A 14,710-nucleotide genomic window follows, 5' to 3' on the forward strand; every position below is an offset into this window, starting at 1 on the left:
AATGTCAAGGCTTCGTCTCATAGTTGTGATTTATATGATGCAGTGTATTTTTAGGTTAGGCAGAGGCATTTTTAGCTGTCTTGCAAAGCTTCTACCATCGATATTCAGGTTGAATAGGCCAGCCCCCCTCAGCCACTGGTTGATCACTCCACATTACATAACTGTCATTCATGATTCTGCAACCACCATCACAACACGTGTGCTGACAACCAACAGCATGGGTGAGTTGTAAATGGACCTAGGTGCCTTCTTGTTCGCAACTTTCTATGGATGGTGGTGGTACGCCCTGGACATGCCAACTCACCGCACACAAATGTTCACAAGTCACATGACAAGTCACATCCTGGAGGTGAATGCTTTTAGAAAAGTCAGCAATCCACTATCATAAACTTGTTAAAAGGAACCATATACCAATTTTTAAAATTACTTAGCTGTCTACAGTGAATGTACTAGCTAGGTATTCTCTTAGTAAGCCCATCGTATCTCAGAAATAAAGCGGTGGTTACCTCTCTAACTTCCAGAGTTACAGAGTTAGTGCATGCACTGTGGAAAGCATGTTTTGAAAACAAACGTTGTGTGGCTCTATTCCTTTCCTGCATGGCACAGAACACATTCATGTTATGGGCCGCTGCTGGCCATTATGATGCCATTACTGTGGTTGCTGTGGTTGTGGTTTGTTTGTTTTGGTCTCCTCCCCATTGCAAGCCGTGCTCGCGCCCACCTACTTGCTCTCCACACCTGGGCTCTGGCTTCAGCACATCTTGTTTTGCATCTTGCTTCACAGCTTCAGCCTCTATCCCAGAGTTCAGTGGAGCATACGGAGTCACTGATTTAATTTTCAGAGTGTGCCTCCCAGAGTTCTGTTTAAGACTATTTCTTGAACCCGAGGTTGGTCCTTGGATGTGCTCCCCTACTGTTGAACATGGTGTACTCGAGAGGGTCTCCCTACTGAGTCACTGTCACCACCCATGGCTTAGCGATGTCTCTTGGTGGAATCCAGCCCCATGTCTGTCCAGAACAAAACTTGTATTTCCCACCTACACCAGTGTTGCTATATAAAACAGTATAATCTAGAATTGATTCCCAAAAAGGCTAGCATCTACATTCAGCACATACAATTCAATGAGACATATTTCCTGACCGCCTAGCATCCCAGTAGATATCTCCCCTTTGTGTCTACCTTACCCTCTCTCATCAGCAGCGAAACTAGGGCAGCCACATCATGTAAGTACACCATATGCTTAACTAGTGACAGCCCCAACATGCACTAAATGTTCCCAATCTTTGCGCACTTTATCTATTTTCGCTAGAGGTATGTTCTTCTCTTGTAACACTGGGATTACGATTCCTTTTGTTTTCTGGTAATAGTGCACCCTTGTGCCTTTTTGTGTAGCTAGCTATTCGTACCCTTGACATTATGTGTAACGGTCTTCCACGTATCCCGCTATTGCCACTGACCTGATCTCTACTTTCCATCTCCCTTGGCCAAACATGATGCCCCCACATGATATCCACACCTGTTATAATCACCCTGGACCTTTCTTTGGCCACAACTCCTGGCATCCTCTAAACCTAGCGATACAAAAGGGGATGATGGACGGAGCATTTGAGCAAATCAAACACTCACCCCCAGTCAACTGATCTGGGTTTAATCCATCACCATTCTTTAGCCCACTCAGCCACCCCATTTCAGACATGGCTATATGCAAATCAGTCTGACCCTGTGCCTCATGGGAACAGTCCAGCCCGAACTGCCAAGCCATGTCTTCCATGGACCGGAAACAAGCATCCTGGGACCGGTTTCGGATTCATAATCCTCATCAGCCAGGCTATCTTGAATCCAGTGGCCAAGTGAGCAAGGGACTCACGTCTGAGCATACCCTGCCACACTTAGGGCGAACAAAGCGATACAAAAGGGGATGATGGACGGAGCGTTTGAGCAAATCAAACACTCACCCCCAGTCAACTGATCTGGGTTTAATCCATCACCATTCTTTAGCCCACTCAGCCACCCCATTTCAGACATGGCTATATGCAAATCAGTCTGACCCTGTGCCTTATGGGAACAGTCCAGCCCGAACTGCCAAGCCATGTCTTCCATGGACCGGAAACAAGCATCCTTTGGTTTTTCTCTATCCTCTAAACCTAACCACAAAAAAACGCCCCCTTACAGACACACAGACAACCAACGACGGCCTATTCTACAACTCGGGTGCAACTTGTAACAGCATGTCAACAATAGTGCATAGAAAGTAGTCCCATTGTGAGCAATCCCCTAATAAAGACCCCATGAACTTTATGTTTGTATGCACCTTACTCTTTCCAGCACTAGGGTACATATGACTGGGTGAGTAACCTGATGTTGTTTAAGGTCATCATCTACTCTTTACTGTGCTTTGAAGGTTGATACAATTTGAATATGTGATGAAAATGTGCTGTAAAATTCACCATTTTGGTCTGTCGTTTTCCCAAAATTTCTTGGGGGGAGAACCCCCCCAAACCCCCTTAGTTATCGTCGGGCTCGCTCGCTGCGCTCACTCGCTACGCGCCGGACGGGGGCTGCCTTGCTACGTGCCGGATGGGGGCTGGTCTGACAAAATTTGCCAGGCTGCTTTCAGTTCCCAGTCCGGCCCTGGTGACCAGTCAACCTCTTCCAAGTACCCCACCTACACTAACACGTCTCCGTGTTTTTTTTAGTACATTTTTATAAAATCTGCAAGTTATGGGTTATGTGCCTAATCCATAATTATGCAGAAAAAACAGGCCCGCAGAATTGCATAGCTCAACCTGCCCGGGATATAAAGTCGAGGTCAACTACATTACTAGTCAATACAGTTCATTTTTGATGGCTACTGGAAGTATGCGATTGCGCTGGTGTGGAGATTTCCCTCATAATTATGAATTTTTTGCACTTGCATAATAATTGACCATCTCCGGCATAATATACTGCTGTGACCCAAACAATTTTGTTTCTAGCTGGAGCCGATGTGAGATTCGTAAGAGAAAGCTCCCAATGTGATGTCGCTAAGTGTTAGGCATATTGGAAAGCTTAACCAATCAACTTTAGTTACAGATTGCAGCATTCTGATTATATTACACTGGTACTAACAAGGTGAAATTTACACCCTGGCAGTATTCGTTAGTGTTAAAATACCAGCATAGGAAACTAATAATGTCATAGGATGCCCTGTGTTATACCGCATAATTTCTCATTTTAATTTAGACAAGTATACTTTATAACCTGGAACTCCTTCGCCCTTCTACGCTGCTGTATCACCATAAGTCAGATGAGTGACATCTTCTGTTGACCTTCTGGCACACGCACTGCTTTCCTAATGCATCTTAGTCGCGGTTTGCGACACTCATAGTCACCCTCACTTGCTTAGGGAGACCAGCAATAGCCTCAAATCACATATATTTAAAGGTGGGCCCACTGAGGAATAATGTAACTAGTCCAGCTGCATTAGTATAAATAATAAATGCATTCTGGGATCTGTAATGCTAACATTAGCACTGCAAATTGGGTCTGCTTGTAAGTCCGTAGAGCATTGTGTCTAAGCTTAAATATGGTCGGTGTAATTTCGGTGCCGTTTTACCTGAAATTCACTATTACTTATCATCATAAAATGTTTTTGGTCAAATCAATGTTTTTGAAAAAACATTTTGGGGGGGGGGGGGGGGGGGGCGTTTTATATAGCACAAACTTGACCCGAAGATATCGGGTATCGGAGCGCTTTACATAGCAGCAGTTCTGTTACATGAGGACACATTTAATTTTGTTATGCATGGGTAGATTAAGTGATTTGCGCAGAATCACAGGATGCTGAGCGCCGTTGTCGAGACTCAAACCCGGTTCCCCAGCTTCGACATCAACTGCTCTAGCCGTAAGGCTACATCCTCTCTCCTAGAGATGTTATCTTCCCCAGCCCAGCTGTGAAACAGGAATACATCGAATCTAAGAAACCCGCTAATAGAGTATTGCGCAACATTGTAGCATTTATATAGCGCTTTTACAAATCTGTGTGTGTGGGGGTGCTGCAACACTTGCTCGCAGGCACACCTGGCAGGCTGTGTGGCTGATAGGGTGTGATCTTTGTTTTGATCCCACGTGGGAAGTGCTTCCTTGTCATGCGTGATGACCTCGGAGGTGCGGTTACCCAGTTATGGGACGCAGGATTTAGCAGTGTGTCTAATGGATAAACAGTGAGAGAAAAGTAGCTTAGCCAGTGCCTGTTTTTATTCTGATGTTAAGAGTTTTGCTGTCATGAGTAAAATCCCTGCATGTACACAAACTAAGGGGCATATTTATGAGGACCTTGCAGCCAGTTTGCACCACGGAACGTGGTAAATGCATGACGCAAATCTCCAAGACATATTTATGAAGCCACTCATAGCCACTTTGCATGGCTTTGAACGGTTTTATAAATATGGAGTAATGCGACACAGTGCAAATCGCCGCTTTGCCTCCCTCAGCACAAGGGACGCATTGCAGTGGGTGTTCCCATGCAACTCCCATGGTTTCTGATGTATTCCTAGATTTACAAGGACATGTAAACCTGGGAATGTATCAACATTTTACGCCTCTGCAAGGGAGGCATAACAAGGGGAAATATCTTTATTTCTCCCAGTTGTTTTTACTTTCTATATGTGCAGCACACATAGAAAGAGGAAAAAGCCTCTCAGGATTGTTTTTGTGCAGGAAGGTGATCCTTCTTGCACAAAAACAATCCTGCATTCAACAGGGTGCCTGCATTGGCACTAGGCTGATGCAACGGCGCCACCACAGGGGGAAAAGAGAGAAATGGACCGTACTGGATAAATATAGTGCATTCCTGCCCTTTCCCTGTGACACAGGGCAGCATAGCAAAAGAACTTGCTGCAATGCCGTGTGCCACCATTCCTGTATATATACATCTAAATTCGCAAACGTCACGGTCTCTCTGCTACAAGCACAAGCACTTTTAACATGTGCTGCCTGCTTTGGGGCCACTGCAATTATGGAGCAATGGACGACAAAATGATGTTGCAGTGTTGGCTAAATTATGTAGCAAAGAAAGGCTGCAGCGTAATGTGAGGTACATTTTCTGATACTTTATTATTTTTACTTTTTTACACATCCTACAGTCTCTGCAAAGCTTTTGCCTCAATAATACCAGTTTAACATGCAAGTGCAGCAGTGAGAACGGTGACCAGTCAACCTTTGTAAAGGGCTTTCTACTTCACAGCAACACCAGTCACGTGTTTTGATCCATTTGAGCTACATACAAATTTTTAGTTAAAACCATCAGATTATGCGGCAGATGATGTATTATGTGGAAAATATGTCAGAGCTATAATTATGTGGAAAACATTTGCAAACTAGGAGATTTTGCCATTCATGGTTGACCTTCCTCATGCAGTCTCTGTTGGGTGGTATTTCTAGACACCTACAGTGCTTTTGGAGAGACAAAGGATTAAGGTGTCTAAAAATGAGTGCAGAGGACAGTAGTCTCAAGGATAGCAAATAACTGATTAACATAATCCGAGGACCACTACCTATTACTGCGTCTACCACTGTTTGAGTCTCATATTTTCAGAATTGATGTATTTGCAATTCTCATTGCTAACCAACTTGAGTAGTAATTACACAAACTACTAATATATTAATTGTATCTCACTCATCTGATAATGCTAAAAGCATCTGCAAAACCAACAGGTCTGGGTTGTTTTAGGTGTATATATTCATTTTTGAGTGCTATTTCTAGATACAATGACAGGAAACCAGAAGGCATCTAATGCTGGCTTCATTACATGTTGTATGAAGCACATAAAAACATAGGATTACAATTTTGCATTGATCGGGGGGCACAAAATGATGTGCTCAGCAGTGCTCCCCAACATGTGGGCCCTCCTGTCATAGAATTTTAAGCCACATTTTATGTTCAGAAATGGTTAGGAAAAGGGAGGAGAAGTGCTGATGAAAGAGCCCGCAAGGCTCGGAGACAAACGGCACCTGGCTCCTCTTATAAGCGTATTTGGGACATTCTGTGATTGAAAACGTATCCCACATTGTAAATGTATTTTAATGTCATTAACTAATATATTAAACCTCAAATCACCGTGTATCCATTGGTTGTATTAACTAACGTTATAAGCTATAACTGGTCAGTGAAATGCCAAACATACTAAAAACCGGTATGTTTTGCTCTTTTTAGCCTCACCTCTGACTCCGCCCACTGACCCCAATCCTCTGTTTTAATCCCGCCTTCTGATGCTCCACCCACAGTTCCCCTACTTTTTTTCCCCCACTGCAAGTGAACCAGAGTGGCCTCAGGCGGGCCAGCACTACTGAAAGAAGATTGAGCAGAGTGGGACGAGACTGCGCAATGGCACGGACTGCTCTCACATATACCAGGAACCGTAACTTTGTTACCTCAGGAAAGTGTCACTAATTCTCCCTGAGCAACAAGGTGTGGGTTGGTGGCAATGTAGCTGTGGAAAACAGGGTGAGTGAGGGAAGCATTCGGTCCACACAGGACTGAAACTGAAAATGTCTGTTTACAATGGAACTGCGTCATCAAACTTCACTGTATTTCCAAAGCGTCCTTCATGAGGTAGGACTTTCAATGCGGGAAAACAAAGACTGAACAGATTATGTTACCTTAAAACATCAACCTTGAACCATGGGGTAGAATAAATGGGTGTGGGTTGAGGTGGTAAGTAGTGCTTGCAGTTTTCATTGCCATTATTCAGTAAACGTGCACATGGGAAACTGCACAAATTAAGCGTCGAAGTGTTCTTCCTACATGTCAGTGACATTGTCGAAGAAACTTCCCCAAAAATGTCTCAATCGCCAAACCCCAACTCTGCCACACTAGCTGCCGTGGAAGTTTTTACTTATCACGTAAAGGCAGCATAGTAAATAAGCTGCACAGTATTCGGAGCTGAGCTCCAGCAGCATGGTGCAGACTGATGTAAAACCAATATCTCAGAGCCCCTTCTCGAAATGGCACTCGGCACTCCCACAGTGGCACAGCAGCAAAGGGCGGTGGAAACACAATGAACATAAAATTCCACTCTCTCAGGTCAACATTTATCATTTATATACAAAGTGCTTGAAATGGAAAAATAGAAGTGTAGGTACTCTTTGTCCCAGAGTACCCGTTTGCTGCTAAAAAGTGCAAGTACTCTCCCATTAAAAGCATTGGAGCAGTGCTGAGAAGTGCCTGTACTATCCCTTCCATATTAAAGAAGTGCAGGTGCCGAGAACCTGATAGTACCTGCTCATGTAAAGCACTGCATGAACAGCGAACATGCCAGCTATGTCAACAGTTACAGGAGCGAGAACTGAGACACTTCAAGCACAACACCAAGAGCACAGATGGAAGTTCAGCTGGTGTGGTGCTCAGTGCAGTAGTGCACCAAATACGTATCTGCAGTGGCAAGCGCCATATATGAAGCCGGCTTGCTCTACTTGAGTGTGGGTGGCATTCTCCTTTCACCGTCTTTGATGCAAACACCACCACAGGGCCCCTGGATGAAGCGGTGCAGAGGGGGCCGGAGATAGACTTCTTTGCTTCAGGGAGCCTGCCCCTCTGTGCATGGATTTAGTTGATTGCATTGCATTATCTTGCATCAACAGTGGGATTTACCTTTGTCATTTTCATAGGCCAGAAATTCTGAAAAGTACAATCCTGATACAGTTTTCATGTTTGCATTTATTCTGTTGCGTTTTTTCTACCTGGTGTTAACCCAGTTTCTTGTTCTCTGTGTGTTCCTCTGTTTTCTCAATGTGACTTGTTTTTTGTTTTTGTATGTGACAGTGGCTGGCTTACTAACTATATGTGGTCTGGGCAGATGTGCACTTATTTGAGTGGTCTCCCCTAGAGTTCTGAGAATACAGATTATTCATTGCCATTTTTGAAGGCTGGACTACAGCGTGACTGCTGTTTACCCTTAAATCTCTAGAACTGATGGTCTGGACCTTACGGTCCTTTAGTGGTGAAATAAAGGTTCAATATAATAATTTAGAGGTTGTAACTCGGAGGCACTGTTTTCTGTAATACTAGAATACCATGGGTTTTGATCTTTCCACTATAGTAAGAAATGTGTTAATGTTCTTTATCAGTACACTTGTTACAAATATTGAATTGGCTCACATTTATTTTGATTGGCATTACATAAATCATTTACGTAAAACAAAGGACTACTGTCTCACATGTATCCCGGATGCCTGAAGGCTGATTTGCCATAGGGGCACATTTTGTTAGTAGCTTTATATGCAGAAACTCTGTTGTATGAGATTAAATGCCATAAATGCTCTATTTTTTTTAAGATAACTTCGGTGTGCCTCCAATCCATGTGGGGGAAAGGGAGTGGAAGGGGTGGGGGGGGGTCCTGCAATTTGTATTTTTATATACTAAGGAAAATGCCACTTACCAGTATGCATCTTTTCTTGGCGTGTAGAGCGGCAGAATTCATACTTGTGCATAGATCGCCATCTGGTGTTGGGCTTGGATGTTGGGCTTGGATGTTTGCAGTTCATTGTTGTCTTGGAAGAAGTCTTTGTGGTCACGAGATAGGTGACTCCTCCCTTGGACAATAGTGCACATGGGCATCGACTTCATCCTCAGATTGTTTTTCACCATGAAGGGAAATGATGGAGTTTGTAAGAAAACAGAAAAGATGTTCATGTGTAATGTATCTAAGTAAGCTAACACTGGAACCGAAAGAGGCACCAGGGAGGTGGGTGGGCGTATGAATTCTGCAGCTCTACATACCAAGAACAGATGCATTATGGTAAGTAGCATTTTCGGTTTGAGGCATATGAGCTGGAGAATACATACTTGTGCATAGACTGTATAGAAGTATTCTTCCTTAGCGGTGGTGACCTGTATCTGTTGCAGTGGTTTGAACAAGTGTTTTAAGAACAGCCATGCCCACAGAAGCTGCTGTTTTGCCTGCACATCTACACAATAGTGTTTGGTGAAGTTGTGTGGCGTAGACCATGTTGCTGCCTTACAGATGTCATCTAAGGGAATGTTTCCTAAGAATGCCATAGAAGCCCCTAGTTTGCGTGTTGAGTGTGCTCTAGGGGGAATTGTTAATGTGTGTTTTGCTTTCTGATAGCATATTTGAATACATTTGACTATCCGCTTGGCAATTCCAGCTTTGGAAATAGGGTTACCCTTATGAGGTGGAGAGAAAGCTACACACAGTTGTTTTGTCTTTCTAAAAGGTTTAGTTCTGTCAATGTAATAAAGTATAGCTCTTTTGACATCAAGTGTGTGAAGAGCTCTCTCTGCTACAGAATCTGGTTGTGGGAAGAAAACTGGTAGTTCCACAGACTGATTAAGATGGAAAGGGAAGATTACTTTGGGAAGGAATTTTGGATTTGTTCTGAGAACCACCTTGTTATGGTGTATTTGTAAGAACGGTTCTTGTATGGTTAAAGCCTGGATCTCACCTACTCGCCTGAGCGAGGTGATAGCGATGAGAAAGGCTACTTTCCATGTAAGGAATTTCAATTCGCATTTGTGTAAAGGTTCAAATGGATGGCCCATGAGCCTAGTAAGGACAATATTTAAATTCCACAATGGAGAGGGTGGGATTGTAGGTGGAATTATCCTTTCAAGTCCTTCCATGAACGCTTTGATAGCAGGCACCCTACACAGTGACACATGTCTGTTTTGTAGGTAAGCGGTGAGGGCAGTCAGATGTAGTCTTATGGATGTATATTCTAGATTACATCTTTGTAGATGCAGGAAGTAGCAAATACTGTTTTGAATTGAAGCATCTAGTGGGCCAATTTTATTGTTATTGCAGTAAATAACACACCTTTTCCATTTGGCTGTATAGCAAGCTCTAGTGGTGAGGTGTCTTGCTTCTTTAAGGATGTTCATACAATCTAGTGGGAGGTTAAGGTAACCGAACTCTAGGACTTCAGGAGTCAGATTGCCAGGTCAGTTGAGCTGGATCTGGATGCCTTATCTCTCCATGGTTCTGTGTGAGAAGCTTTGGGGAGAGGTGTAGTTTTTTGTGTGGTACTACTGAGAGTTCCAGGAGTGTTGTGAACCATGGTTGCCAGGCCCATGTTGGAGCAACTAGGATCATTTTGAGAGACTGTTTCAGCTAGCGTACTACTAATGGAATGAGTGGGAGTGGTGGAAAAGCTTACCCAAATCTGCCTGACCAATTCATCCATCATGCATTGCTTTTGGACAATGGGTGTGGATACCTGGAAGGTTGGGCATTTTGCTTGTGTGTGGCAAACAGATCAATGTCTGGGTGGCCCCACATTTGAAAAAATGGGTGAAGAACTTGAGGATGAAGTTCCCATTCGTGTATCTGCTGTGTTCTGAGCTAGTTGAGAAAGCTGCAGAGAATGTGTCCCCCCTTGTTTTTGTATAGAATACATTGCTGTCATATTGTCCGTACGGACAAGGATAGTTTTGTTGATAAGATGTGTCTGTAATGATTTTAATGCCAGAAAAAATGCTAGTAATTCGAAGTGATTGATGTGGAGCAGTTTTTGTTAAGGGGTCCACCTGCCTTGAATTGTATGGTTTAAGAGATGGGCTCCCCAGCCGGTGAGCAATGCGTCCGCTGTTAGCACCATCTGTGGAACTGGCTCTAGGAATGGCCGCCCTCTGGAAAGGTTTTGTGTGTTCCACCACTGCAGAGAGCGATGTGTGCGGCTGTCTACCAACACCAGATCTGAAAGTTAACCTTGAGCCTGGCTCCACTAATGTGCTCAGCATTCTTGTAAAGGACGCATTTGAAGTCTTGCATGAGGTACTATGAAAACGCAAGAGGCCATCATCCCTATGAGCTGCATAAATACTCAAGCTGGTGTTGAATGTTGGGGCTGAAATTTTGTGATGAGGTTTTGTATACTGGCTATCCTGACTGGATTGGGGTATGCCATGGCTTTGAAAGTGTCTATTGTGGCCCATAGATACTGATATTTGTGGGACGGATGGAAATGGGATTTGGTGAGGTTTATTTTGAACCCCAAGTTTTGGAGCAGCTGAATTGTTTGGTGAGTGTGGTGAACACACTGGCTGTATGACTTGGCTTTTATGAGCCAGTCATCCAGGTATGGAAACACATGAATTTATTTGTCTTCGTAAGTGGGCGGCTACTACTGCCAGACATTTCGTGAAGACTCTGGAAGCTGTTGTCACACCGAAGGGGAGTACCTGACTGTCCACTACAAACCTTAGATATTTCCTGTGTGCAGGATGTATGGTAATATGGAAGTAGGCGTCTTTGAGGTCTAGAGTGGCCAGGAAGTCGCCTTGTTGGAGTAGTGGGAGGACCTGTTGAAGAGTGATCATGTGAAAATTATCTGATTGTATGTAGAGGTTGAGTGGTCCCAAGTCCAGTATTGGTCTGAGAGTACTGTCCTTTTTTGGGATGAGAAAGTAAAGGGAGTAAACCCCTTGCCTTGATGCTGGAGGGGGTTCTATTGCATGCTTTTGAAGAAGTGATAGAGCTTCTTGTTTGAGAAGCGTTAGATGTTCTTTGGACATTGTCGGGGTGGTATAGTTGGGGGAGTTGCAGTAAGGTCCAGGCAGTAACCATACTGGATAATTTGTTTTACCCACTTGTCTGTAGTGATAGAGTTCCAGACAGGTAGTAACTGTGATAGTCTTCCTCCGACTGGAGAGGAATGGTCTGGAGGGAGCGGAGGGAAGTCATTGTTTGGTAGTAGGGGAGGTTCGGTTGTTGTTACGTTGACCTCTTCCTTTGTTATTATTGCCTCTGTCTCCCCCCCCCAAAATATCCCGTTAGGGGATGTTTGCGTAGGACTTTTGTAGGAGAAGGAAGTGGTGTACGTGCTAAGGTTCTTAGATCCGCCCCTATAGAAGGAGCGACTAAAGGAACCTTGTGTAGGCTGAAACTGTAATGCTCCCATAGATTTTGCTGTGTCTGTATTTTATTTCATTTTTTTCTAGAGTTGTGTCCACAGCTGGGCCAAACAGGTGTTCTTAATCAAATGGCTGATTTAAAATAGTTGTTTGCACTTCCTGTTTAAACCCGGAAATGCGTAACCATGCATGTCTGCGGAGTAAGACAGTGATGTTAATAGATCTAGATGCAGTGTCTGCTGCATCGAGGGCACATTTGATGTATGCATTTGTAATTAACTTGCCCTCCTGGACCAGATCGTTGGCTTTGGCCTTGTACTGGTCAGGTAAGTGTTGGATAAGATCTTCAAGCTCGTTATAGTGAGCACTGTCATTTCTAGCAAGTAGTGCTTGCGCGTTAGCTATCCTCCAGGGATTGGCTGCTTGTGAGGCAACTCGTTTGCCTGATGCATCCAGCAATTTTGAATCTTTATCTGGGGGTTGTGCATCCCCAGATGTTTGGGAATTTGCAGGGTTTCTTGCATTGGATACTACTAGAGAATCTAAGGGGAGTTGTCATTTGATGTATACTGGATCTTTAGGGGCAGGCTTATATTTTCTTTCAATCCGGGGATTGAGAATACTGGTCCTGACAGGGTCTTTAAATATGTCTGGTGCATGTTTAATGACACCTTTGAGCATTGGCAATGTGTGTATTGCTTTTTGTGACTGGGCAAAAGTGTCCAGTAAGAAGGGTTTCTTCCATGAGTTCGCAATGTAGTTCCAAGCCATAATATTGTGCAGCTCTATTCATGAGCTGACTAAAACCTATACTATCATCTGGGGATGATGGCTTAGATGGGTATGGGTCTGAATCAGGAAGGTCTGGAAGATCTGTGGGATCATCGTAATTGTCCCATGTACCCTGTGGTGTGGTAATATCGTCATCATCAGGGTCATCTAAAGGAACCTTATTGTGTCCACCCCATCCCCTAAATCATCCTCATCCTGAAGTGGTAAGGGTGAGCATGGAGAAAATCTAGGCGAGGGTATAGGAGAGTTTATAGGAGATAAAGGTTTAGTAGGAAGGCTAGGAGAAGAGTGTCTTATGGGCGAGGTTGCAAAGTCTCTCTTCTTTATAGGTACCTCAGGTGTGGGTGAGGTATCAGATTTCCTCTTTTTTGTTGGAAGACTGACAATACGGCCTGCTTTAGGGTCCACATGTAATGTTTTTTGTTTCGGATCTGTAGTATCTGGCCGAAACAGTTCTTCCTGCTTCTCTTCTTCAGGTGCCGATCTTTTCGGTTCCGAGCGTGGCTTTAATTTGGTGTCTATAGATGTAGGAGGAGCTTTGTGAGACTTTGGATTCAAAGTCGGAGCCGAGTCGGAACTTTTCTTCAGATCCGAAGATTTTTGGTGCTTTTCCGGATACGAGGCCTTATGGTGTTTCGGTGCCAAAGGGTTCGGCGTTTTTGGGTACCGATATGTGGCTTGCTCTGCCCCGAGCTGCCAGAAGGTTTTTCTTTTGTTTTCGGTGCCGGGCCCGGAGGCGGGGCTTCTTAAACTTTCTTTCAGTCTCGACTAAGGCCTTGAGTCAAAGTTTTGACCGGAGCCTTCAGTTTTTCAAGGGGGGGGGATATTTGTACTCACTTGTTGCCCTGCAGTGATGTGGTCATCGGAGTCGACGTCGTCAGTTTCAGAGACTATCTCGAGCTCTTCCGAATCCTCTGCCTCTCGAACGTCGAGGCCTTTAATCGAAAATGTCTTCTGGCACCGGTGCGGCTTGTTGCGCCATAACGTGTCGTCGAGCCCGGCGATCACGGATGGTTTTCTTGGATCGAAAAAAAGCCGCAGGCTTGGCAAACCTTTTCTTTGTGCTCTGGTGATAGACAAAGGTTGCAGACCTTGTGATGGTCACTGTGTGGAAATTTAGCTCCACACTGGGGGCATTTTTTGAATTTTTTAAATGGAGTCCTTTCCATTAGCCTTCGGTCCGAATGGCGTTGATAGGCCCAGCGGCATTCGTCGACGACCAGACTCGAGGGTTTGGGAGTGTGCACGTCAAAAGACTGCGAACAAAACAATACCGTCAAGTGTGATAGGTTGCGCGTCGAAAGAGGTCTGGAACACGGTACCGAACCAGAGTGCAGCACGTCACATGCGATGGCGGAAAAAAACAATCTGAGGATGGAGTCGATGCCCATGCGCACTATCGTCCAAGGGAGGAGTCACCTATCTCGTGACCACAAAGACTTCTTCCAAGACAACAACAAACTGCAAACATCCGAGCCCAACACCACATGGCGATCTATGCACAAGTATGTATTCTGCAGCTCATATGCCTCGAACACAATATTTATTAATATATGGGCATCAAATGTGCTCCTGCAAGGCAGCTTACCCAGTTGGCCTATGCTGACGTGGGGAGCAAATGTTGCTGTACTGTTTCCAGGTATGAACATGTTCTGTAGGTTTGCATTTTAAAATGTATTTAATACTAAGGTTTAATATAAAGGTTTATGTTTTTTTGAGTAACAACGAGAGGAACATTATCCTCCAAAATGTACAGAGTTGAGTGAACATAGGTGAGAAGAGAAACCTGCTGCCCCTTTGGCCTCCTTTGCAGCCATTCAATTTCAGCAGCTACTGCATATGCACATTATGGCTGACACAATAATATACAGTCGTCATGGGGTCTCCATCACCTGCACGCTTCCTTTTGCTGAATACTCTTAGAAAGTGAGTGGGGAAGTATTTGTGCATATCTGTACACCAAGCCTTTTCATTACTGGGTATCCTTTACCCTCCCTAGACTTCAGTTGATTGATTAAAGACATTGTGATGCCATACCTAAACTTAATGCAGTCATCCTAACACTT

General features: G+C 44.2%; 1 protein-coding gene across 1 annotated transcript in view; it reads right to left on the bottom strand.

Moving 5' to 3' along the window:
* The window catches only part of EEIG2 (EEIG family member 2), a 494,462-nt gene that overhangs the window by 36,173 nt on the left and 443,579 nt on the right, over positions 1–14,710 (bottom strand). The gene's annotated exons all lie outside the window — the stretch shown is intronic.

Source organism: Lissotriton helveticus, chromosome 1_2, assembly GCF_964261635.1.
Source record: "Lissotriton helveticus chromosome 1_2, aLisHel1.1, whole genome shotgun sequence".
Taxonomy (NCBI): Eukaryota; Metazoa; Chordata; class Amphibia; order Caudata; family Salamandridae; genus Lissotriton; species Lissotriton helveticus.